This window comes from Zonotrichia albicollis, chromosome 1 (assembly GCF_047830755.1).
Source record: "Zonotrichia albicollis isolate bZonAlb1 chromosome 1, bZonAlb1.hap1, whole genome shotgun sequence".
Taxonomy (NCBI): domain Eukaryota; kingdom Metazoa; phylum Chordata; class Aves; order Passeriformes; family Passerellidae; genus Zonotrichia; species Zonotrichia albicollis.
Window position 1 is genome coordinate 136074465 of NC_133819.1, and position 25024 is coordinate 136099488.

The 25024-nt window shown below is 37.4% G+C and overlaps 1 protein-coding gene across 3 annotated transcripts in view; it reads left to right on the top strand.

Annotated features, from left to right (window-relative positions):
* The window catches only part of MMP16 (matrix metallopeptidase 16), a 178306-nt gene that overhangs the window by 36487 nt on the left and 116795 nt on the right, over positions 1-25024 (top strand). The window contains exon 2 of one of the 3 annotated variants that reach the window (XM_074555481.1): positions 1381-1737. The exons of the other annotated variants lie outside the window; for them this stretch is intronic. The gene's annotated coding sequence lies outside the window, so the exon portion shown is untranslated. The remainder of the gene's footprint in view (positions 1-1380; positions 1738-25024) is intronic. 3 annotated transcript variants of the gene reach the window in all.

Here is a 25024-nt window from a genome sequence, read left to right on the forward strand (position 1 = left end):
TTATAACTTAGAAAGGCTAAGAGCAGAAGGTGTTATTACATCAGATAAAGTGTTGCTATGTAGTGCAGATGCCATGCTAGTACAAGATGCACAGTCTATGGGGACATCCTCCCATATGGTCTGTGGTAAGCTAAACTCTTGGCTGATGCTGATGCCCACTATATTTTGTGTTTTTCTGAATGTAAATGCCGATTTGTAAAACTTGAGTAAGCATTTATTTAAAATGTATCTTCTGGATGGCTGATTGAGTGTTGATTTTGGCAAGCTCTCTAACATTTTCAGTTTGTTTTTTTTTTTCTTGTATGTCCACTGAAATTTAAAATGCGTATGAAACCTATTAGGATAAAATAAGATTGTCTTTTTACAAATGGTAGGTTTTTATTCCACCCTCTGTTTGTGCATTGAGCTTTTATATTCAAAGTGTTGCTGCATATTTTATTTCTATGCCTGAATCTTGAAATGCTTGTACTAGCTCAATATAAGTGATGGCAGCTGCAAAATTTTATTTAATCCTGGAGGATAGCACTTTGACTGTTTGAATCTTCCAGAATTATCTATGTATGTTTATTTTAGATTGTTCAGAATATGATTACTAGTCAGGTTTCTATAAGTAGAGAAGTAAAAAATCGTCTGCTTTACCATATTCTTGGGATTGCTATGTTTGCTTTTGTTTTTGTTTTGCTTTGCTTTGGTTTGTTTTTCCAACCATGATACCTAACCAGGAAGATATTGCAAGGAGCTACCTGTGACTGGTTGAAAAGGGTATAAATGCCTACAAAATGAAACATGCTGTTAGGAACCAATTTTTGATATTTTACTTGATTTTATAATTTCAAATAAAAACATGCTGATATTTCAAAGAAGGGAAATGTTTTGCAAGCAATTCTTAAATTGCAGTTTTCATCAGATTGTTTTGTTTTTATCTATTTTTTGTATTTCCAGTTTAGTATCACATAGTTCTATCTGTGTGACTGATGAGGTTTGAGAAGTGTCTTGAATGTTTTTTTGTCTAAGGAAAAAGATACTTTTTGGGGGAGAATCCCCATGGCCCTACCTACCTTTGGTGAAGCATACTGTATCAGTTGAAGTTAACTAATGTATTTTCCTGTAAGAAGCTGAAGGCAGAGTTAAAAGTTCAAAGAAAAAGTGAATTTGCTTTCTCATCCTGAGATTTAAAAAACCTCTATTATTTAATAGACAAAACTGTTTTTTTCACTGTGATATCTAGAAATTACTGACTAAAGTGAACATGTTCTAAAATGTTTAAAAAGCTCACTATGGCTTCCTGTTTGTTTTGTTGTTTTTTTTTCTTTTCCTTCTTCCCTTTTTCTGTTCTCCACTTTCTACCATTATCTGTTTACCTTACTCCCTTTTCCACAGAACTTGACCTAACATTCTACTGCCAGAATGCTTTTATGACTGCCCTGTGTCCCCAGACCTTCTGCTTTTTCTTTCCCTTTCCTTCCTGAATTTTACCTCCTAACCTTTATTGCTCCTTCCATTGTATTTCCATTTCTCATTGTCCATGTCCCTCCCTGGACACTGTCCCATTAGCTACCTTATTCTGTTCTCCATTTGCAATACCCTGTCCCAGCTGATGAAGTTTTGATAACATCTCAAATGAGACTATGGGATGAAGCAACTGCAGAACATACCCTGTGTGACTGCAGGCACAGCAGGTGAAGCAGATATCAAAGCATAGCAGAGAAATGTTTAAGAAAAGTAAGCACTCCACAGGTAGGTCTGGCAAAAGCTATTTCAATAATACATTGGCATATCAATATATGCTTAAAAATTTAGAACAGGCAAATTTCTGCAAAAGAGTTCATGGGGAAGGGGTGAAGAGAAAGCTTTTGTGTTAAGCTCATCCATGTACACTGGAGAGAAACATGCAGTACTGCCCATTTTCTTGTTCTGTGACAGCAATAGACAACCTGCACTGCTTATCCCGGAGCTCATCAGCTAAAGGCAGCTGTACCCAAACCTCTGACCTAAACTTATCTTGTCTGGGCTAAACTGTGGCTGATGAGCTACTGAAAAGTTTAATCCCACAGTACCAGCTAGCTAAAGCTATTATTCTATGACTTACTATTGGAGAAACTTTACTTTTCTGTCTGTAAGTGACTGCTGAGTCAAATGCATGTAATTCAGAGATGGACTGCAGTTCCATAAATATGATTCACTTCTTGCCTACTACAAAGTGAAACACCTTGGACCAGCTCCAGTTTTCTACTGAAACAAAATACATGGAAGATTTTATTATGATTTTTAATATGCTAGGGTCTTTAGACAAAGTATTTTTTTTAAATATTATTGTTACACAGGGGCATGCACACAAGAATTTGGTTGTGAATAACACCTCTGTAAAAATTTTTTTTTCAGTGTAATAATAACAGAACTCAGCAACTGTCCTCAAGGTCACTCTGTCTTCCTTTTCCAAATGCCTTTGAAGATCTATATCTGCAAGTGACTAGAGTTATGTATTTGTAAGGAAGCTTGTAATTGGCTCCATATATCATTCATTTGCAACATATTATGCATACAATATTATTTGTCTGGTGAATTTTTTCTTTGAGACAGAAAAATTCTTAAATACCAATTATTCCTTACTTTTTTTTTTCTTCTCTCTCTTAATAGAAGTCAGTCTTCAGGGCATGAGCACAGCAGTGTTTGTTACTATATTAGCAGTACAAGAACCAGCCCCAGCTTTTTATTCATGTCCTCAAAGATAATGTAATCAGACTACTTTGATTGCAGTGTAGCCAGAAGACAAACAGATATTAGTCTGTCATGATATATTATTAAGTAATAGCATGTCAGACATCAAATCAGGCTCAGCTACCGAGTGTTATCTTCTGCTGGGTTGTAGTTTTCAAATCCCCCATACCTAGGATGGGTCACTGCTACTGTAGTGTGATTAGGATTCCTAAAATCACTATTTCTTTGGAGTACACATTGATTTTGCTTCTTTTCTTATAATGTTGATACATTTGAAAAGCAATCACTATTCTTAGAGTTATGCAACTATCAGTCAAATGGTGGTGGCATGCAGACAGAGATATTTGGAAATGTCAAGACACTGTGCACTGTGCAAAACTAGATGTTACTCTTGTTAAACAAATGCAGACATGCAAATTTCACTTCTGATCAAAGCACAAGAAGAAAAATCAATGCTTTCCAAATATATACTAATGTAAATTTGTATCTCTGTCTTCTCTTACTTAATTTCTTACTCAGTTTCTAGTGGGTTATTGCAGTGAGTGCACTGAAAAATGTGAAAATTATCAAGTGCATTGATAATTTTCTTACCTGAAAAGGATAGAAGAGCACTGCTAAAGACAAAATATTTTTTCCTTTAAATTATTGGCTTATATTTGAAATTGTTTACTCCATATCTGAATGTATAGATTTCTGAAAATGTGGAGTTCAAAACACATATGTTTTATGCACTTTATACATTGAGATATCCATTTTATTTAATAATAGACAGCTATTCTTATACAAATATAAATGGGAATAATTTGCATGGTTAAGAAGCAACACTTGACTGAAATAAGACAATAAAAGGAAGCAAACTCTTTTTGATGGGTAATGGGTTTGGTGTTAATGAGTCTAGTCTAGTCTTTGAAAGGGTTTTATGTGATGTGTGCTCAGATAATAAAACCATACTAATATAATGCATAAGGTATTATTTTCTGAGAAGTTAGCTATACTTTGAGCAGTTGTTTGAAATACCATTTGCAGAAGAGAAATGGGATCCTAAAATAAATGCTGCAGATTAAAAGAGGGGTACAGGGCTCTAAGATCTCAAAGGATTTGCAAATTTGGATGATAAGTATCACTTGCAACATAACTGATATATGGACATCTGTATGGGAAATTAAGACAGTTTTTAGCCTTAGTTCTAATGCAAACACCACCTTCTCCCCATTCCTTTGAAACTAAAAGGCTTTGTACTTTTCTATGGGATTCACTAAACAGTTCTATAGGCAGATATATATAGCCTTTATGGAATGATCTTCAAATGTTGATACGACAGAGAGTGGGTTAACATCATTACAAGTTTTGATTCCTTTATAAGCTTAACCCTTTAGTTCTGTAGGTTGCATAAATATGCTTAGCAAAACATGGCACTATTTTACAGAAGCATTTCCACAGTTCCATCAGGAAACTTTAGTAGGAAGAGAGTGCACATTCAACAAATTTCCATTTGAAGATATTATGTGCTTGGTATCTCGTGATGAAGGCCACTGTGTTGCAAATGGTTTCTTTGTTTTTTCCTCTCTTGGAGGAGCTGATATTTATACAATGATATAAGATTTTTTTTCTTATCTCTTAAGGAAAAGAAACATTTTTCTCCTCTTCAGAGCAACAACATTTGTAGGACTCGTTTACATTGCATATACATACTACAAAGCGTTCATTTATTTGTCTTTGATACACTTTATCCGTGCTTTTTTCTACCACTTACTTTTCACCCAACATGCTATGAAACAGTGAACCATTAAGATGCTTTTGGGTAGTTCTTGGTTTTATTATACCCTTTTTTCATTTTTTTTTCTTTTTTGCATTTTACATAGTCAAATAAAAAGAACTCTTTAGAAACTGAGTCAAAAGGATAGAGGTATTTGCTTTCTGGAGTTTTGGAATCTTTAAGAGAATTTTATGTTCCTTAAAAGTTACTAAAACTGAATTAGTAGGTCTCAAAATGCTCTGTAAACATAAATGGGTTTAATTATTCCTTTGTGGCATTACTATGAAAAAATATTGTGCACATTTTTGCACTGAACTTTCAACTTTTTATGCACCTGTGTGCTTGAGAGTTATGAAAAAAGGAGATATTTACACTTTTGATAATTCTATTCTCAATGCGTATACCTGATATTATTCTCTATCTTTAAATAGCTAAAATGGGAAGTGTAACTGCTCTGAGGTCATTTTTTGATGCTTGAATGGAGAAGGAGCATAGTCAAATATTCAGGAAACTTTTGGGTTTCTTTTCTGTATTGTACTGAATTGCAAAACTCAGGCAGTTTTGAATCAAGGTACAGAATTGTAGAATTATAGAATATTTTGGTTTGAAAGATTTTTAAAGTTCATCTAGCTCAGTGATCCATTCTGGGTCACTGAGGTAAAATGCCACTACATGAGTGGGACAAAGTCTTGCCTAAGACTAATTGTATTCACCCCTCAGCGAGATGCAGGAGTGAAAGCGTTTCTTTCTCTCCAGTATTACAAGGTCCTTCTGCAAGCAAATCTTTAATCTTCCCAGTGCCCTGTATTAGACTTAGAGCATGACTGCTTCTGCAGTCTGTGTGCTGGTAATAACCTTCAACTTTTCCACAGGAAATTCTCAGCTTTTCAATAGACCCGTTGGCTTAGATAACATCAATTGCATTCTTAGTAGTTAAATATATGCTTGAATGACAGCCTAATGGAACATGATAAAATATATCTACAGTACACAATTCTGGGCAATATTATTAGGATACAGTTAATGAAGATAATATTTAGAGTATGAGGTGAACTGTTTAGCTTGGGAGGAATACCCAGGCAAAATCACTTTATAACATGTTCATAATTGAGCACCACTCCTGATTATACCTATATGAGTTTTAATGGGTATGGTATGCCATAGAGTCTGAAGCTTATATTCTAATTACAACTTCTGAAAAGGTCTGACAGTAGGAATTGCAACTATTTCATAACCTAGTCATCTTTTTGATCTATTTGAAAACACTTTAGTGCTGAAGAATGGTTTTAGGAAAGTCAGCCAGGGCTTATTACTTACATGACTGATGTTTTAGTTGTTGACCTTGAACACTATGGCTCGGTGCTCCACGTTTAATTACACAGCGAAGTGCTGCAAAATGCAGGTGTTTGATTAGGCAATCTAGAATTTAACTTCTGACTGCCTAAAATACTATGAAAGGTAGAGGTTATTTTTTTGTGCAGTCAGAATGATTAGCTGCCAAAACTTCATTCTTTGCTAACAGAGATGATAGTTTACCTGTAAATATTACAAATAAGATGTTGATTTATGGTGAAGAGGTAAGGGGGTTTTATTGTGCTTGTCTAGTTTTTGAAAATATGAAAAAGTAATTGAACCACTAATACTAGCAAACATTAAAAAAATAAAGTTGAGATGTAGTAATCTGTATCCTCATATAGCTTGGATTTACACCGCTGGTGAAGGTGGCTGTAGCCTTCCTCTTTAGTTCTGCTACACAGTCTAAGTGATGCACCTGCTTGACTGTATTGCCTCTCCATATTTTCTGCCTGTCTCCCATCTGCCAACCTCTCTCAGACTGTGGCAGCATCCATCCTGGTACCACTGTCCTGCATCCTTTTCCACTGGCCAGATGGTGATGAGATCCCAGCCCTTACTGCTGATGCTCTGTCTGTAGCAAGAGCAGATGACAAATTGTTACTGAATTTTATGCCCAAAAATATGTATCTAATTTTCAATGTTGCTTATGTCACATCATTTTTAATTGAAATACAACTGTCCTTTATTCAAAGAAAGTTTCTAGAAATTAAAAGTGGCCAGTCCCTCCAGAACTCAGTGCTTCATCGTGATTACAGAGGAGCATTCTCAAATACTCACATTAATCTTTGGGGCTGCTACTTGTGCTGCCTGTCTGGTGTTGCTTGCCTTCAAACAGTGTGTAAAGACATTTATTTTTCAAAGGTGCATCTGGTATCTGCAAGGAATTTGGAATGAGTTGCAGATATATTCTAATATGTGTATCAGATTTCTTAATATTATCAATCAAAAAATATTTTCAGTTAAGATAATTATTAGTTGTCTGCATTCACTGATGAGGGCAGTACTTCAGCAAAATTATTCTAGCCATAGTTGTCCCTTGGCTGTGTGCAAGCTGGATCAAGATTACTGGGGAAAATGTGAGAGAAACAAGCTTTCTGGATCCCATACTGACAGCTTGAGAGGGGCTGCAGGTGGGAGTGGCGTGCTTTGTTATAATCTGTTGCTAGTAAACTGATAAATGCCACTAAAATACAGTAAATACTGAAACATTCCTTGGGGTTTACTGACCCCTTAAAATTGGCTGTGCTCATTGGTTTGAGAAGTGTATTTTGTTGTTCTACATTCTATAACCAGATGATGGCTAAGGTGCTGCTTGGACTTGTAGTTCTTTGGGGGGGTGTTTTTTCCATGTGTGTGTCTGTCTTTCATCCTTATTTTGAATATGATTGTTGCTAAGACTGTGAGAGTTAACTTTTCTACAAGTGAACTATTGCCTGGAGTGGGAAGATGTGTGAGAGAAAAGCAGTACTATTGACATTGATTCCCTTTGGGAAGAGCGTGAATGTTCTTTAGTCAGGGCCATTTGCTCTGAGCAGCTCTCTGGCCAGAAATCCAGTAGCAAATGACAGGATCATTAGAGTAAAAAAGAACTGAAACAGCAGAAGAAAGGATATTTTAAAAAGAGCATGCTGTCTGAACAAAGAAGGTTGCTTTTGCCCAGAAGTGTCATAGGAAAGGGGAAAGTGAAGTAGATTCTGGATAAGCACAAAGTTCATTAGAAGTTTCAGGAGTAAAATTATATTCAGGAACCTATTGTTACCTTAAGGAACTTACTTCTCCCTCACAACTCACTTTTTTTTTTTTTCCTTACATTTTCACATTTTTCTTCTTTTTCAGAATAGCATTTCTGTGTATTCTAGAAATTCCACTGCTGAGGCTGAATTCTTTCTGTTACCACCTTGTTGTTTCAAAAATTAGTGATAAGCCAGCTTCTCTGATATAGCTGTGTTTTCTAGGAGAAATATATTCAATTAACTGTAGTACTTAGGAAGCTTGAAAGGCTGTTTCAGAGTTGAGGCAGCTGAATCTGAAGATCCTGCTCACCTGGAATAGTGTCAGATTAGAATTTGCATTGTGAGAGACAAACCTGAACATGTTTTTCACCCACTGCTTAACAGAGGGAACTTTATAAGTGTGTCAAGGTCTGTGCATTCTATCAAACAGACTAGCTTTCAGTGAGAGCAGCAGAGCTGAACCAAGCTGTGATAGAGGGCTTGGTTTTAATGTTATCAAGGATGAACCCATTGAAAATATCTAGTTGTTGGATAAACACTGAAAGGGAGAAAAAAACCCAAAAACTGTATCATGGATTTTAGTAAGTTGAACAGGGAATAGATTATAGGCTTGTCATTTTACTCTTTGCATAGTTGAAGAAAAAGAAGGCAACAGGGTTTAGGACCACAGTGATTGTCAGAGTGGAAGGAGCACCTCTCCTATGAAGACAAGCTGAGAGAGTTGGGGTTTTTCATGTAGAGAAGACAAAGCTTTGGGAAGATCTCATTTTGGTCTTCCAATACATTAAGGGGTTTTAAAAAAAAAGGGAGGGACTTCTGATATGAGCACGTAGTGCCAGGACAAGGGGCAGTGATTTTAAAATGGAAGATAGCAGGATTAGATTAGGTGTTAGGAAGCTGTTCCTTGTTCCAACACTAGAACAGGTTGCTCAGGGAAGCTGTGGATGTCCCATCCCTTGCTGTGTTCAAGGCCAGGTTAGATGGAGTTTGAGCAATTTGGTCTACTGGTAATTGTCCCTGCCCATGGCAGGGGGTTGGAATGAGATGGTCTTTAAGGTCCCTTCCAAACCTAAGCATTCTAGGATTCTGTGTTTCTATGATTTTAACCAATCCACTGAACTCACAGAAAATTAAAAAAAAAATTGTTTGCACTTAAATAAGAAAAATTGGGTACTGATATTATTTACAGGAATGCATTATGTTGCAATAGACTATCACATCTCTTCAGTGTATGAGTAGATAGTAAAGAAGAATTCTGAATTTTCATAATGAAAAACTCGATGTATGGATAAAGGGATCTGTTTCTTCTCAGTAGAATATATAGTGCTGGCTACTGTAGCATTTTTTGCATATAGTTTGCATATGGAACACGGTTAACTTAAGAATTAATCAAATAGAGCTTGGAAGTGAAGTTTAGACCTCTTAACAGAAGCAAACTAGAAAAAAAAAAAATGTTCATAATGTTTTGTGTCTGGTAGAATTATGGCCTTCACTGATTTGCAGTAGTAAATCTGTAATGAAACTAAACATTGCACTAATGGTAAGAGTAGGGGTGTGGACTGCTGTGGTGTGTTCTTAAGTTCGTTAGTTTGCTCCCCCCATTTTCTGTATTACTTCCTGCTGCTACCCTGCCAGTTATGTTGCTATGGAAATGAAACTGCTCCTCCCTTGGTTTCTCTTATAAAGTGAAAGTTGTTTCCTCCTTGGGGTCAGTCAATCACTCTTTTTCTCCTCCCAGGTTTCGAGAATTTTCTTTTCTCTGGGAGGTATGGTTGGCTGTAGCCCCGGAGCCCCTCCTATGATTTATAACAGTTGGTTACTTTAGTATATCAGTTATGTTTCGTACCTCCAAATATGTATTTCTATTGGATAGCCGGGTTTCCCTGCCTTCTTCCCCCCTTTTCCCTTAAAACCCTCTCCTGCCCCTTGTTCGGGGCCATTTGCTGTGGCTTGTGGCCAGGCACTGCTGCCCCCCCACCCTCCGTAGGCACTGCCCCCCCCCCCCCCCCCCCCGAAGACACCCCGTGGGAATGGGGGGGGAGGGAGTTGGAACCGAAAGTGGAGGACGTTGAGGCGGGGTTTGGCGATGACGTAAGGGGAGGGAGTGTGCAAGGCCATCCACCCTGCTCCCCCCCCGTGCAGCGTTCGGAGGCGGAGGGGAAAGCGAAAGTGAAGCGGGGGAGGAGGGAACGGGAGGCTGAACCGGGGGAGAAGTTTGAGGGGGAGCTGAAGGTTGGGCATCAAGAACTGAAGGTCTCTCAGAGTACGGAGGAGCGAGCGGGACGGGGGGAGGATACGAGGGAGGGGGGATTGGGCAAGGGCTGTGTTCAGGGTAAAGGAAAGGGTTGCCGCTTGGGAGAAAAGGGGTAGTAGAAGAAGAAGAAGCTCTGTCGCCATCTTGGACGGTGCTAAAACGAACAGACTTAGGGGTCCATGTCACCCTGGAACTCCCCAGTGTTTGTCATCAAAAAGCCTAACAAGGATAAGTGGCGCCTCCTGACTGATCTTCGCCGAATTAATAGATTAATAATTGACATGGGTTCCCTTCAGCCAGGGATGCCCTCCCCAGCAATGCTCCCCCGAGATTGGGAATTAGCTGTGATTGATATAAAAGATTGCTTTTTCCAAATTCCCCTTCACCCAGAGGACGCCCCGCGATTTGCATTCACAGTTCCGTCCATCAACTGTGAGTCCCCAGCCAAGCGCTATCATTGGCGGGTGCTTCCGCAGGGCCTCAAGGTCAGCCCTGTGATCTGCCAGTGGTATGTCGCTTCGCTGCTATCACCCATTCGTACAGCCCTCGGGGATGCCGTCATTATCCATCATTATATGGACGACATCCTTGTGTGTGCGCCCGACCACAGTCTGCTTGCCCATGCGCTTGACCTGACAACCAATGCGTTGGCTGCTGCAGGGTTCGAGCCCCACGTTGGGCGCCACACTGCGCGGGGGCGTGAACGGCCCTGGAATCCGGCTATCTGGTGAGGGGCGAAGGCCAGGGCCCCTGCGCATCAGAAAACAGCCCCCCTCGGCGGCTTTGGCCTCGGGCTGAGCTGGCTGATAGCTCGGAGCAGCGCGGTGAGAGACGAATTAGGAGGCGACCACTTGCTGGGGGTAAACTGTCGGTTTATTACAGAAGAACCAACAAGGAGGGGAAAACACCCAGCAAATGGCCCCGAACAAGGGGCAGGAGAGGGTTTTAAGGGAAAAGGGGGGAAGAAGGCAGGGAAACCCGGCTATCCAATAGAAATACATATTTGGAGGTACGAAACATAACTGATATACTAAAGTAACCAACTGTTATAAATCATAGGAGGGGCTCCGGGGCTACAGCCAACCATACCTCCCAGAGAAAAGAAAATTCTCGAAACCTGGGAGGAGAAAAAGAGTGATTGACTGACCCCAAGGAGGAAACAACTTTCACTTTATAAGAGAAACCAAGGGAGGAGCAGTTTCATTTCCATAGCAACATAACTGGCAGGGTAGCAGCAGGAAGTAATACAGAAAATGGGGGGAGCAAACTAACGAACTTAAGAACACACCACAGCATCGGACTTCAGCCAGACATGGCATTTTCTCCTTTGCTTTTTGTGCCCTACTTTTGCCTTTCTACTGTCACATAAGGAGGAGTTTTTTTCAGCGTCTGCAATTAGATGCTTCATACTGTCAAGAGTTCCTGCCCAGTTACAATAAAGAAATTAATTGTGCTACAGGAGTGAACGAGTGCTTCTCATTCTGCCATGCATCAGTTATATTTGAAGCAAATTGGAGTGGTCTGTCTCCTTGGCAAAAGAGATGATAGTATGCAGTAGCTGTTTCTTGGGTTTAGCACTTGTCCCAGATAGGAGCAGTATCTCTAACATCACTGCTCACGCAAATGAGTTTAAGTTTGGAAAAAGATGAATAGGCTGCAGAGTTACTTTGCTCTTTCACAGGGGTAGAGGGATGCTCCAGATGCATCTTTGTGCATTAGATCTACTTAAAAGGAGTGCTAATAAATCAATTCTCACTCTTAGTGTAGGTGCTTTACACTACAAAAGAGGAGAGAAAAACAGTGTTAGCACTAAGAAACAGTGATTGTAGGAAGACAAATTGGTGTGGGAGTTGTGGGCCTGCAGTGTACATGCAGCTACTTTAAACAGTTTATTCGGAAAGTAAGATTATTTCTTACTCAATCTCCTAAACACAGGTTAATGTTGTGCAGGTTAATATGGGTACATTATTTTTTTTCTTCTGTAAATTACAATTTCTGACCTTGCAAGTACTTAAGGCAATGAGCAGGATATACTGGAATACTTTTAAGTAAGATAAGAATAGATTTTATAAGGTTTATTTTAAGGCTTTGAATTTCTGTAGGTCATACATATCCATGTTTTATGCTAACCACGAACAATGAAGATTTATCCACAGTTGTAATTAAGCAAAGTCAGGATTCAAAACATGATGTTGCTATAGTAGACTTAATTGATGATAGCTGAAGATAGACACTTGCTTTTTCAATTAAGAAGATAAAGTCTTCCCTTGCCTAAACTACACTTTTAATGTAGTTAGTTACATAGCCACTGTTTTTCACTATTAGTTTTGAAGCAGAGAGGAAATTTAGTGCCAAGGTGGCACAGCAGAGCAATGGAGCCAGAAGAGCTGGATTCTCTACTTTGGCCCTAGGCCGTCACTGAAAAAAGGAAGACATACTGCTTAGTTAAGATGACCATAAATAAAATTTCTGGGCTTTTTTATAATTTTATTTTTATTATAAAACAGTTGAAGACAGTTATGCAATCTCTTATGAGACCAGCGTAATAATTAACTTTTAGCTTTTCAGAATAGCAACTGAAAAAATGATGAATGTATGCATAGTTTACCAAAGTACCAGTTTTCTAAAAAAAATGTTATTTATCCTAGAATACTATCCTGAAAAAAAAATGGTGTCATAGTAGATTTTCAGGTCAGTCTTCTTTAAAAAGATAGATTAAAGGGAACTGAAACTCATCTGATGAATTAGAAATCATCTTCTTTCATAAAGACCTCTCCAGCTATATGCCGGTTTAATGGGAAATAAGACTTCACAATTCAGCAGTTCCAGAAGAATTATAATATTATATTTCATTAAATATCCAGAGGCAGAGGTGTATGAACATTCTCATGAGCAGCTGTCCTTCATGCACTGGCAGTGGCTCGTTGGTCAAGTTTCCCTGTGTGGCCTCTGAGTTGCTGTGGAAATGACCCAGCAGGAGCTTGCACTGACCCGGGGGACTGAGAACTGGCTCAGCAATTATCACAGTGCTGTTCACAACCACAGTGAAGTGGCCTTGTCTGCACTGTGGGTATAAGAAAATAGGGAGAATTTAATGTCTGCTTGATAACTACTGCATATCCACAATGGAATTTAATTTTCATTCAGAACTGAGTGATTGTGCCCTGTAGAACTCACCACAGATAAAAAGAAGAAGATTTGTAGGTCTGTAGATTGTGAATGAAATGTAAATTGCAAGGGTAAAGATTGCCTTAAGAGGCTATAATATCCCAGAAGTATTGAGGTCAGAGACAGAGAACTGTCTAACCTGAATGAGAACAGCATGGAGCCCCTGCAGAATGACAATATATATATGGATGACAGTATATATTTTAATCTGAAAGCGAATAAGCTCAGTTGTAACAACAAATGATACAAGTGATATCTTAAAATGTTAGGATAAAAGTCTGTTTCAGGTCTAGTTATAGGTCTTTTTCTAATGCAGTTTTGAAATGTGCCCGGATCTATAATTAAACTGTCTTTTTTTGGAGCAACCCACAATAGGTATTTTTCATTCAGAGAATGAGAATTGATTCTCTTCTGCTGATCCAATGCTCATCTCTTTGATCTAAACTCAGGACAAATAAAGATTTATACAATCGGATCTACAAATAAAGCAAAAGAAGTGTTACTAGCTACTTACTGAGTAAGAATTTAAGTATAACTTCACAACAGCAAGAGCTGAAAACAGAAATTGTTTGTTATTGTTTGAATTCACCCTTTCTTTCATAAAGTGGCTGTAGGCTCTTTTAGGCTCCAAAGCCATTAGTGTGTGAAATTAGTATAACTAACTTCTATATGTTTGCTAGGAGATATTGAGAAGTTGCATGATGATGAATACTGTTCATTTGCATCTAAGGTTTAGTGATTAGCCTTATACATAATTACTTCATATTTTAAGCTTTTTCAAAACTGAGTAAAACCAGATTAAAAATCTGGCAAGCAACCAAAAAACAATGAAAGCCCCATCCCTGTTCATTATTCTGTAACATTTTCTATTGAAATGTTACAAATTCTCAAGCAGGGGCAGATGTTTTCTCCCAAATACTCTGAAGGCATCTTTCTTCTCATTTATTTGACAGCATGATCAAAGCTATTTAGAACTACTAAATATAACATCTTTGCCTTGTCAGAAATAGAAAGGTACAAATTAGTCTAAGAATTAAGCAAATACAAAGCTTAAGGATTCTGGGAGAAGCAGAGAAATAACTGAAAGCTGAGTTTGCTAGCTGCATATGTCTCCTTCATTAAACTCATGCCTCAAGCCCAGTCAATTGAAGGAAAAGTTCAATGAGCAGCCTTTAATCATGCACCAACTATGTGCATGGAAATCTCTTCGATATTGGTTTTGAGAACTGTTGCAGATTCTTAATTAAATAAAAAGTTAAGCACATATAACTGTTCAGAAAACACAGAAATCTTGATAGTTAATTCCTTGAAGTTGTAAATATAGTCTTGCTGTTGTTTTAACATGTTAGTACATGATAAAATAAAATTCTACACTGCCAATTTCTACTATACTTTTCAGAAAACAGTGAGGCAGAAGTCTTTCAGAATTTATGGTCACCTAGATCCTGTGAAAGTATTGAGTCTCCTAGTATGTAAAAAAGTTGCAGGGAATGAATTACTCATTTCTAGAAGCATTATGTGCTTTCCTTCCTCTGCACTCTTAATTCTACAGCCTACAGATTCTTGTATGTATCCTGAAACTGACTCCAGAAGAGTCCAGGACTTTATTGTAATGATTAAAGGCAGATTTTTTTTTAAGATTTTTTGATTTGTTGGTTTGGGTTTTTTGTTTGTTTGGTGTTTGGTTTTGGGTTTTTTTTACTTTTTTAACATAAAACCGTTAAATAATGAAAACATGTTTGTGAGAAACGAAAGATATTATTGAGAGTGTTTGGTCTAGAAATGTTGGATTCCCTACTCTAGATAAAGGATTTTTGACATGACCCATATTTGTTTGCAAAACATTCCTTTTGTCTTAAATTACTGTAATGAAGAGTTCATTCTTCTTTATTTTATAGGACTCTAAATTTCACTGGACTTTTTTCAGAATTCTGTTTGGTCATAAATTCTCAGTACAGTTCAAACCTTTATCTGATATTGTTGCTGTGATTCTTCACTGCTGGATAGCAGAGGATGTGATACTAGTAAAAATCTATGAATAGCACAAAAACATTGTTTGGAAGAACTGGTAGGAAGGATCTGATTCCAGTAAATTGTATTAAATTTTAACACATCTAACATTTCTAAGTGCCTACAATTTATTGCAGTAAGATTTTCTTTACAGATCATTCCAGCCTGTTGACATCTTTTTGATTTGGTGATTTTCTGGCTCACAAGTGTGTTCCTTAACTAAAATGTCTCTTACAGTTTTTGACAAAGTTCATATAAACTGGAACATATTCAACCATTGTTTTTATAATCTTTTAAGTTTCTTTAAAATGTTAGTGTCATTCAATGAGAAATATATTTTTCAATGTGTAAGGTGAGCTTTGGGAATGTTATGGAATTTCTGACATTTTTCTGCTAATAAGAGAAAAAGCTTTGTTCTTCTCTAGTGGAAACTGTAAAAACATCTTACTTTGTTGGCTGAGGCCTGTAGGCTACTGCAGAAACAGACCAGAGCTAAATTATTATTTTAACATCAAGGATGATTAAGTTCCTTTGTAACAAAGTCTAAGATAGATTCATAACATCTGACCCCTCTATTTTTTAATCTTGAAATCCTTGAATTTTTTTATTTCCCTTGAAACTTTTCCTGGTACTTTTTCACAGACTACGTTACACTTTTCAAGACTTCTTTTCAATATTTTCACCATTACAGTTTTATTTCAGCTTTGACATTTTTAATAAATTGGGACAGTGGAGGGATGGTGTTACTGCGTCCTGAGGAAATCTAGGTATTGTTGAAGCCAGTGGGTCTTCAGTTGATTTTAATGTTCCTCTTTCTTTTAGAGAGCTATAAAGTTTGCATTGGGCCTTTTGGCTTCATCAGGAATGTTTGTGCAATTCCAAAGGTTATTGTGCTATAGCTTATTTAAGTTGTCTTCTAGTGAAGAGATATTATCTCTCAGTACTTAGATCTTTGCAGCTTCTCTTCCTCTTCTTTCATTTCTGTTTCTTCTCTGCACCAAAGCACTGTACTCTTTATAAACTGCCATTATCTGATTCACTGTTATAAGATAAACTATGGAAAAAGTGTTTCTCTGTTTTCCTCTCTTCAGCACAGTGTAAGGAAGGCATTTTACACCACCTCTGAAACAACACCAGATAAGGGAACCTTTGAAAATCATGGAATAAATGAAAAAGGTTTTTGCTTTCTATGATAGTTTTGGGTTTTTTATAATGCTATTTTGTGGTGGGAAATACTTAACATATACTGTGGTTTTAATGATTAGGTTTACATAACCTTAAAGACCCCAGATGCCATCTCCTGTGTCTTCTTGAGAGAATGTAAGAATAAACTCAAATGAGCCGGAGATAAGGTCATTTTAGTGGAACCTTTAAATAGACATTAAAGAAAACTGCTTCCTCTCAGTATTTAGGTCCAGCTAAAAGGAGTGGAAAAACATGGGAGAACTTCCAATGATAGCAGCCTATTATCTTATCAAAAACAGGACAAGAAGCTGAGCTTGCCACCTTCTGCTGAAACTTTAAATATTTTTAAGCATGTGTAAGCCACAATGACTGACATTTTCATAAATGTTTGTACTGTAGAAAGATTGTTAAATTGCCACACATTTGCTAGTGAAATGTAAAAGAAACCCTCTCTTAAATATTAAGCTGTACTGCAGAAAGCTGAAAAAGTTTTACTGTATCAAAATTGTGTATAAAACAATACTGAGAAAATGACTACTGATAAATTCGCATGTGAATGCAACAATAGCTTAATTAAATGTAAATTAAACACTTAAAATGCAAATAATGCCTCTCTACCAGTTGATAGTTACAAAATAAGTGTTTCATTTTGTTTGTTTTATGGTAGTTTATGTGAAATGTGAAATATGACATTGTCTATTACAAAAATATTCAATCTTACTGGAATTTATTATTTCTTTGAATTCTTTTTTCATTTAATTTGGTTTTAGGACAAAGGAGTTCTACATTTTTGACTCAGATGCCCAGTATTTTAGTTAGTATTAATCTGAGATATTAAATCAGTCTTATATAAGCAGTGATTTTAGAATATAATGGATCCTTTTAAATTTTGATTGCATTTTTCTAATACATTCATAATGCGAAATGTGTAGATACTTTTGTCATGGTTTGATGCCAGTGCCCCCATGAAAATACATTCTCCCTGGTGTCTACTGTGAGATGTGACCAGGAATACAGCAAAGCAGGCCCCAGCTTAGGAATAAAAGGAAAAAACTTTATTAACTTACAATCTATAAAAGAAACACACAGAACTCAGGATGAACACCTTCCAAACATTCTTTCTCCCCCCACCAAATTCCCAATACATCACAGTAGGACAAAAACTTGGATTCTCAATTCAGTTACCATCCCTCAGATCACCAACTCTCAGTCCATCGCCACCCTTCAGATAATCAATTCTCAGTTCATCAAGGAGTGAGGAGTCCCTCTTGTACCAAAGGCTTCCCCTGGAAACACAGTTGAGACCTCTTGTATTTCCTGTCACACGTGGCACCGCCCGGAGATCATTTGCCATCTTGACATCTTCCTTCCATGCCCAGTGCTCTCACCACTGTGCACGGACCAGAGCTGCTTCTAGGGTTCCCCTTTTAAGGATGCTTTGCCCAGTTCCAAAAAGAGCAGTCTCTCACTTTTGGGACATCTGGCCCCCCAAATTTCACTCCCTGGGGCCAAGGGGTCTTGAGAACAGAGATCTTCTTCTCCGAAGACGAAGGGCACCACCACCACCCTCCTCACCCATTGTCTCTGTTCATGCACTCCTTTACATATCATCACTGCACTCTCTTGGCTCCAAGCCATTGCCTCCCCCTAAATGCAGTCTCTGTGTCACAGCAAAAATGGTTCTGTCCATGGCTATACAAGAAAAGTCCAGCCAAAGGCCATTCCATCACCTCCTGCCACCTAGAATTGTTCTCAACTTCTCTCGGACATCTTTCACTTGCACAAACTTGCATCACACTTGCCCATTTCCTGCTATTTATCTCTATCTCTCTTCTCATTCAGCTCCAGGAGGATCAGCATTTTTAAGGTCTCCATCATCCAAGAAAAGGGTTAAAATATCAGACTCTGCCTGTCCAGAACTCTCACGGCTTCTCTGCAGGGCACCTTCTCACCACACCCACCTTCTCCTTCCTGGCCAGCCATGCTGCTCGCATGATATCGAATTTCAAGGTGGCACAAGCACCAGCACAGGATCAGAGGATCTCTCTCTCTTTCTCTCCCCTGGGGGTGGGGGGGGAACACTGGTGACTTTCCAGGGTTCCTCCACCCTTCCATCCTGCAGTCCTTCACCTCCCCTCTCTGACCAAGGCCCCGGCTCACCTCACACAGCCGGGCAGGGGAGCGCTGACCTCTTTCACCCACCCGAACCCAAGAGAAAGTTTTCCTGGCAGTTCTCTGCTTTTAACCCCTTGTGTTCTCAGAGGTGTATCTGTGTCCTCAGTGGCCACACCAGATGCCAATATTCAAATCTGAGCACCTATTGGTTTGGCCACAGCATCCCAAAAAACTCACTTCCTCTCAAACCAGGACAACTTTTTAAGATCTCTTGCATCCATTTCAATAATTCAGATTATGCCTTTATTTCAAATTGTAAATAGCTGTGAAAATATTTGCTTGTGTGAATGTATTTACCCATTGCTAAATACACTCATAAAATTATAGATGTAATTACTGTATTTTTAATGTAAAGAATTTTTACATGTAAAATTGCATTCAAGTGTTGTATTTTCAGCGGTGGAATTTCCTGTTGCAGGTAGAGCCCTTTTATACAATTACGTTCATGCAGCAAGTGTTGTCCAGTCTTCTGAATGCACACTTTCAATGCTTATTTTAGTGTAAACAAAATTATTTAGCTTAAAGTCACACTTTTTCCATTGTAATATTTATAATTCAGATTTTCCCTACAGTTTTGAGGATAATTTCATGAAAATTTCAGCTGTAATGAGATCAAGGGACATGACTGACAAGTATTCACATTATACGTACTACTTTAAAAGGCACTTAGGATTGCATTGCTTCTGCCTAAAGCAATGACAAAAATGTTCAAGTCCTAAAGAACATATCTGTAACAGAATAGTTTTTAGGTATTAATTTTGAAAGATTTTATTAATATAGTTGATGGCTTTTATTGTGGAGCTTACAGTAGACTTTGCAAATACCTTTTTTTACTCTTTTTTGATTTTGCTTCTGTTAGCATGAGTGTATATATAGGCACACAATTAATAGAACTCTTCTGATGAATTTCAGGCAGATGATACACTCAATTTTCAGCTCACTCAGCCGTGAGGAGAGGACAGTCAGATTGCAAAGAACCATAGAAAGGTTTGGGTTGGAAGAGATCTTTTCAAGATCATCTGGTACAACCCGTCTGTAGGCAGAAACATCATCCTTTAGGCCAGGTTGCTCAAAATCCCATCTCACCTGACCTTGAACACTTCCAGGGATGGAGCATCCACAACTTATCTGGGCGACATGTTCCAATGCCTCACTACCTCCAGTAAAAAAAACTTTTTTCTGTTATCTAATTTAAATTAGTCTCTTTCCGTGTAAAATAGTTACCTCTTGTCCTGCCACCACAAGCTTTGGCAAAAGGTGTCTCTCCAGTTTTCTTATATGCTCCCTTTAACTATTGAAAGGCTGCAGTATGGTCTCCCCTGAGCATTTTCTTGTCCAGGCTGAACAACCCCTGCTCTTTCAGCCTTTCCTCACAGGAGAGGTGTTCCAGCCCCTTTCACTCAAATTTGAAATGTGTTAATGACAAAGATCTACTTGTAATTTAAGATGTCACTGATAGGCTGAGCTACTCACAGATCTGAAAATTGATGCAGGAATCTGAAAATTATAGAAAGATAGTAGGGAAGAGTGAAGATTAAAATGTCTAAGCATTGAGACTTCTCTACAGAAATGTCAGAAGGGCATCTAGAAATATTACTTGGTATGAATCACAGAGATGCCATGATTTTGGGCTGGTGTGTTAGAAGGGTAAGACCTTAGAAAAGACAAGCCAATAAAAACTAGTAAAGTTACATTTAATTTGAAAAATGTATTTCTACTTTTCTGATGTTCAAGTAAGAAAGTGAGAAGTGGAATTCCTGAAGGCACACTTTCACAGCCTATGAGAGGAAAAGGGACATTATCATTATTGGAATCTATTGCAAGCAACTTAGTCAGAAGAATGGCGACACTAGAAATATCTGAATGAATTGGTGTTTTAGCATTGGAAGAGCATTGGATATTCAGTTCCAAAAATAGTGTGTAAGCATAGAGAAGGTCTGACATATGAACAAGTTTATTTTAAAAGATAAAGAAAGTTATTATTATCACAATCAAATTTGGCTGAGACTAGAAGATATCTGCAACTAGGTGAATATCTCCACTTGGAAGCCAATTTGGGTGCAAGTGACTGTAAACTGGCAATATTTATAGGTTTGGGAAGAGGCAAACATAGTAGTAGAACAGCAACAACTAAAAAGAGCATACTTAATGAACCTGGGGACCTAGTAGAAGGGATCTCCTGGGAAGGTAATCTAAAGGATAAATGAGTGAGGGAGAGCTAGCAGTTACTGAAAGAGAACATGATAAAAACAGAGCTGAAAATTGTCACAATTGTCAAGAAACATAGGAAATATAATCAAAAATATGGATGCATTAGGGTACGTAAATAAACATGAAAACTTTGGGGGAAAAATTCTGAAGGTGCTAGAATGATGCATTAGAGTGATAAAAGGATAGCCCTAGGCCATTACTCAGCAAGAAAGAATAACAAGAAAAAGAAAAAAATAAATCCCCTTTCTGTAGGCAAGGATCTAACCAAACAACATTACCATTATCAAGTAGGTACAAACAGAATTGGGAAGGAATAATTTAAAGAATATTAATGTAACACGATGTATTCATGTTGACAGGATCCAATTAAATTTGCCCTTAAGTATTTAGAAAACCTAGCCAGTTTAATCCCTGAACCATTAGCAAACACAGTATCCAACTTTAAAAAAAGGAAAAATAGACTATTGTAGAATTACACATGTATCAGTGTAATTTCAACATCTGAGAAGTTATTGGAACAAGTTATTAGCATTCAGTGTGTTTGTACAGAGAAGATAAAAATAATAAAAACAGCTAGAATGGTTTTGTCAAAAACAATCACATCAGTGTACTGTAATTACTTACTTTGATGGGATTTCCGGGTTAATCGGATCTGGGAACAGATAGGATTAATTTTGACTTCAGGCAAGGTTTCTGACACTGTCCCACAAAGAAGTCCATAAATAAATTAGGTCAATGTGATCTAGATGAAATTAAGATGAGGTGCAAAGCTAGTTGGAAACAATACTTGAAGCTGAGTTATCAGTATCTGACTACCAAGAAGGGTCACATTGGTCCTGGTTTTTTTCAATATTTTTATAAATGACTTTGCAGCACACTAACAAGTACAGTTTATATATTTTATGGATGAAATATGACAGTTTGGTAGCTTTTCAACAATAGGAAACAAAGATCATTATCTTGGGAAATTTTAGCTCTTATGTATCACATGCTGAAATTTGGTAATAAATAAATAACTGTAAAATAATTAGTGAGAAGACAGAAATGGCCAAATAGAAAATTAGAATGAAGAACAAGGTATTTATTCTGAGGATCAATGTTTGAATGCTAGAGTGGACGACAGAATTTGTGAGCTAAAAAATAGTGATGGTTTTGAAAAATAAACATGAGATGTTATTCTGGTTTTCTTAACCAGATTGCCATATGCAGGGTATGTAAGTTAGTAATTTCATGCCAGACCTGATGAAGACTTGACTATGAAGTAATTATGAAGTAATTCATCCACACTTTGCCTCCCTATGTCAAAAAAGAGCTAAAATTCATAGCATGCTCTGAGGAGAGTTGCAGAATTACAAGAGGTACGAAAAACTGTCTTTTGAGCTGAGAAGACATATTTAATTTATTTCATCTAAATAGCAGAACTCATGATAAAAGATTTTCAGTATGAAAAAGACTGTTATAAACAAAAAACATCATGTGTATAAACAAGTAATAAATAGTTTTGTTTTCAAGAAAAACCCTTGAGGTAACAACCAGTTAAAGGCCTGTGCTTTAGTTTTGGTATGTAGGAAAACCTTCACCTTTGAGAATGAAATGCAGGAATGCTGAGTAACAGGAAACACTGAGGATTCTATTTCACTGGGGTTTTTAAGGAAAAAAAAATCTGACCTATATAGTCTAGCTGCACCTTATTCTGCTTTTGGGATAAGCAAGTGATTTCCTTACTCTTGTACACTCAGGCAACCTTCCTTTTTAAAAATTTTTTAATGCAAAATCTATGTCAAAATTCTGGGTTTATCCTCATCTCTATTCGTTTTAAACTTCTATTTAGCTAAATGTGACGTTTAAATTGGGGAACCTGACAGTTTATCTCAAGTGTGATGCCTTCCTAATAAATCAGTTATTCCAAATAGGTTTACACATACAGAAGCAGGGAACAGAGTTCCTGAATCAGCTCAGGGTGAGTCACTTGCCAGACTGCTGCTATTAATTACTGCACAGATACTCTATCCCCAGCTTTGCACGAATGCTCTTCTGTCTCGTGGATGTTCCAGATGTGCATCTGGAGCACAGCAGCCTCTCTCTGCAGTGGACTGAGATTGTCACCTCTCCAGGCTACAATCGTGTTTATTTGGGGCTTTCTGATGGAAATGGCAGCCACCATATCTGAACACATGACATTAGAGCTAGCTGGAATCACAGATTTTGTCCCAAGGCAATTCTAGTCTTTTGACATTTGTTTTCTGTCTTCCTTACTAGATTAGATCTCCTCTATCACATTGGTTTCATTTAGACTGCATTGCCTCATGGAAGATGTAGTTCAGGCTGTCTAACAGGTGTTTCACCACTGTCTTAGATCAAATTGTGCAGAGTATTGCATTTACTTGCATGGCTTTTGTGCCAGATCAGTCATATAAGTTTTCATAGGGTTATTCCTTATTTGTGTCTTTAAGCAAGAGAACTTTAGTAGATGTGTCAAACTGTGTGATTCAGTAACAAAACAGAACCTTATTTCAGAATTGGAGAATTGGGGTATTTTTTCAAGAATATTTTGTGCTCTTCTTTAGGAACTGAGAGATCTATATGAAAGCACAAGTTTTATTTTCATTGATGATTAAATTAGCTTCCACAGATTTTCCCATCTTTGTTGCTTCAATATAAGAAGAAAAATATTAAAAAAGGATCCTTGGCTGGAGTAAGGAAAGACATGGCTTCAGGAACAGTACTAATGCAGTCATGTAATTTGTAATGTAAATTGAAAAATTTTGTTAATTTTGCTCCTGCCCAGCTGAAGGGTGGCACTTAAGGGTATTCTGGTTGCTAAGCAGGATTCTTCTGGTTTTCACTGTTAAAGTGATCATGTAAGCAAAATTGTTTGTTGGAGATTTTTTATTATTTCTGGCAAAATATTCATATTTTCCCTGAATATATTACACTTATTATATTATACGCAGTTTCTTTGTTCTTAAAAATAAATAGTAGACTACTGTATCTAGACTACTGTATCATATTATTTTTCCATGTAAGTTCACTAAAGCTATCATGTTCCTTGAAAGCATTAAAATATTTGCTATTTTGTAGATAATGGAAACAACCTCATACAGAACTTCTGTCCATTTAAACTGTAGCAGCCATATTTCTTCATCCATTGTAATGCTCTCATTTCAGGCTCAACAAATGACAAGTGTAGTTTTCATTATTCATTTATTTTCATTGATTAGTTGTGCATTTGCATTTCACTTCTCTTTGTCATTGGATTTTTTTTTTTTTTACAAGGCTCACATCCAGTAGCAAAGTGATTTGAATTTCCAAACTGGTCTTATATGTGCTTTATTTTATAGCAAAACCTTCACAGGTGCTTTCTTACCTTTATATATTTTTTTCATGGGTCTTTTTTTCAGACTCTGTCCTTTTACATGGGAAGTGATATCTAGTATTTACGTTTTTCTTCAGTCCTCAGCAAGAATAAGCTATTCTGCCTCCATTTCCTTTCCTCTTCTTAGAATCGCATGGGTGAAAAAACCTAGAAAAATTACTTATAGGCCAGGGATACCTAGAAGAAGTACCTGTCTGCTGGAAAATCCATGTGAGCTTGCTTGCTTGTCCTGACACAACCACCACTGAGATGTGTCTGTTGATGGGGGAGTGTGAAAGGTCTCTGTCATGGCATTAATAGGCCCAGAAAGCATTAAGCTAAAATAGGAGCACTTTATCCAGCAGGACCTCCCTGCTTTCTGCTTTCTGTTCCAGATAGCTTTTCAATCATTTTGAGTTGTGTCTGCTTCTATCATAGCTAGATTTTGACTTGTCTGTCTACTTCTAGTAGTAACATCAAGCAGCACTAATGGCAGTGTCCCTTCTGCAGAGCTGCATCCACTGTGCTGGCTTTTATCTGTGACTTTAAAACTCCTCAGGGCTTTGTCCCTGTTATTCAGTATAAATACATATTTTAAGCACTCTGTAACTTTTGGCAATACCAGCTTATATAACAGAATGCAGAAAAAATATTTTTTATAGCATTGGTAGTGTATATTTTTTATGAAGCAGCATGATGTTTCAATTTATTTGTTTGGATTTGTGATAAAGTAAAATCTTATTAGAGAAAGCTAAATTATACTGCAATCTCTAATAAAACAGACATGAAGTTGATTAAATAATTTAGTACTTTGCCTTTTTCTTATCTTTAATTGAATCTAGCCCATCTCGATTGGACAAACAGGGCTCTTTGAAGTTTTTCCTTTATGTCAGCTTGCATATATGGCTCTATATAACCAGGTTTGAAGCTTGTTCTCAACCATTCTTGTAACAGTAATTAAATACAATATTTAAAAAGAGCAGTAGAAAGCATGGTGATTATTGCTCCAGTACTTTGATGTGAGTCTTGCAGCATGGAACACCAACTTTTTCCCCTGATTGCATCTACAAAAGCAGGGAATAATTCCAGCAAACCTATCAGGA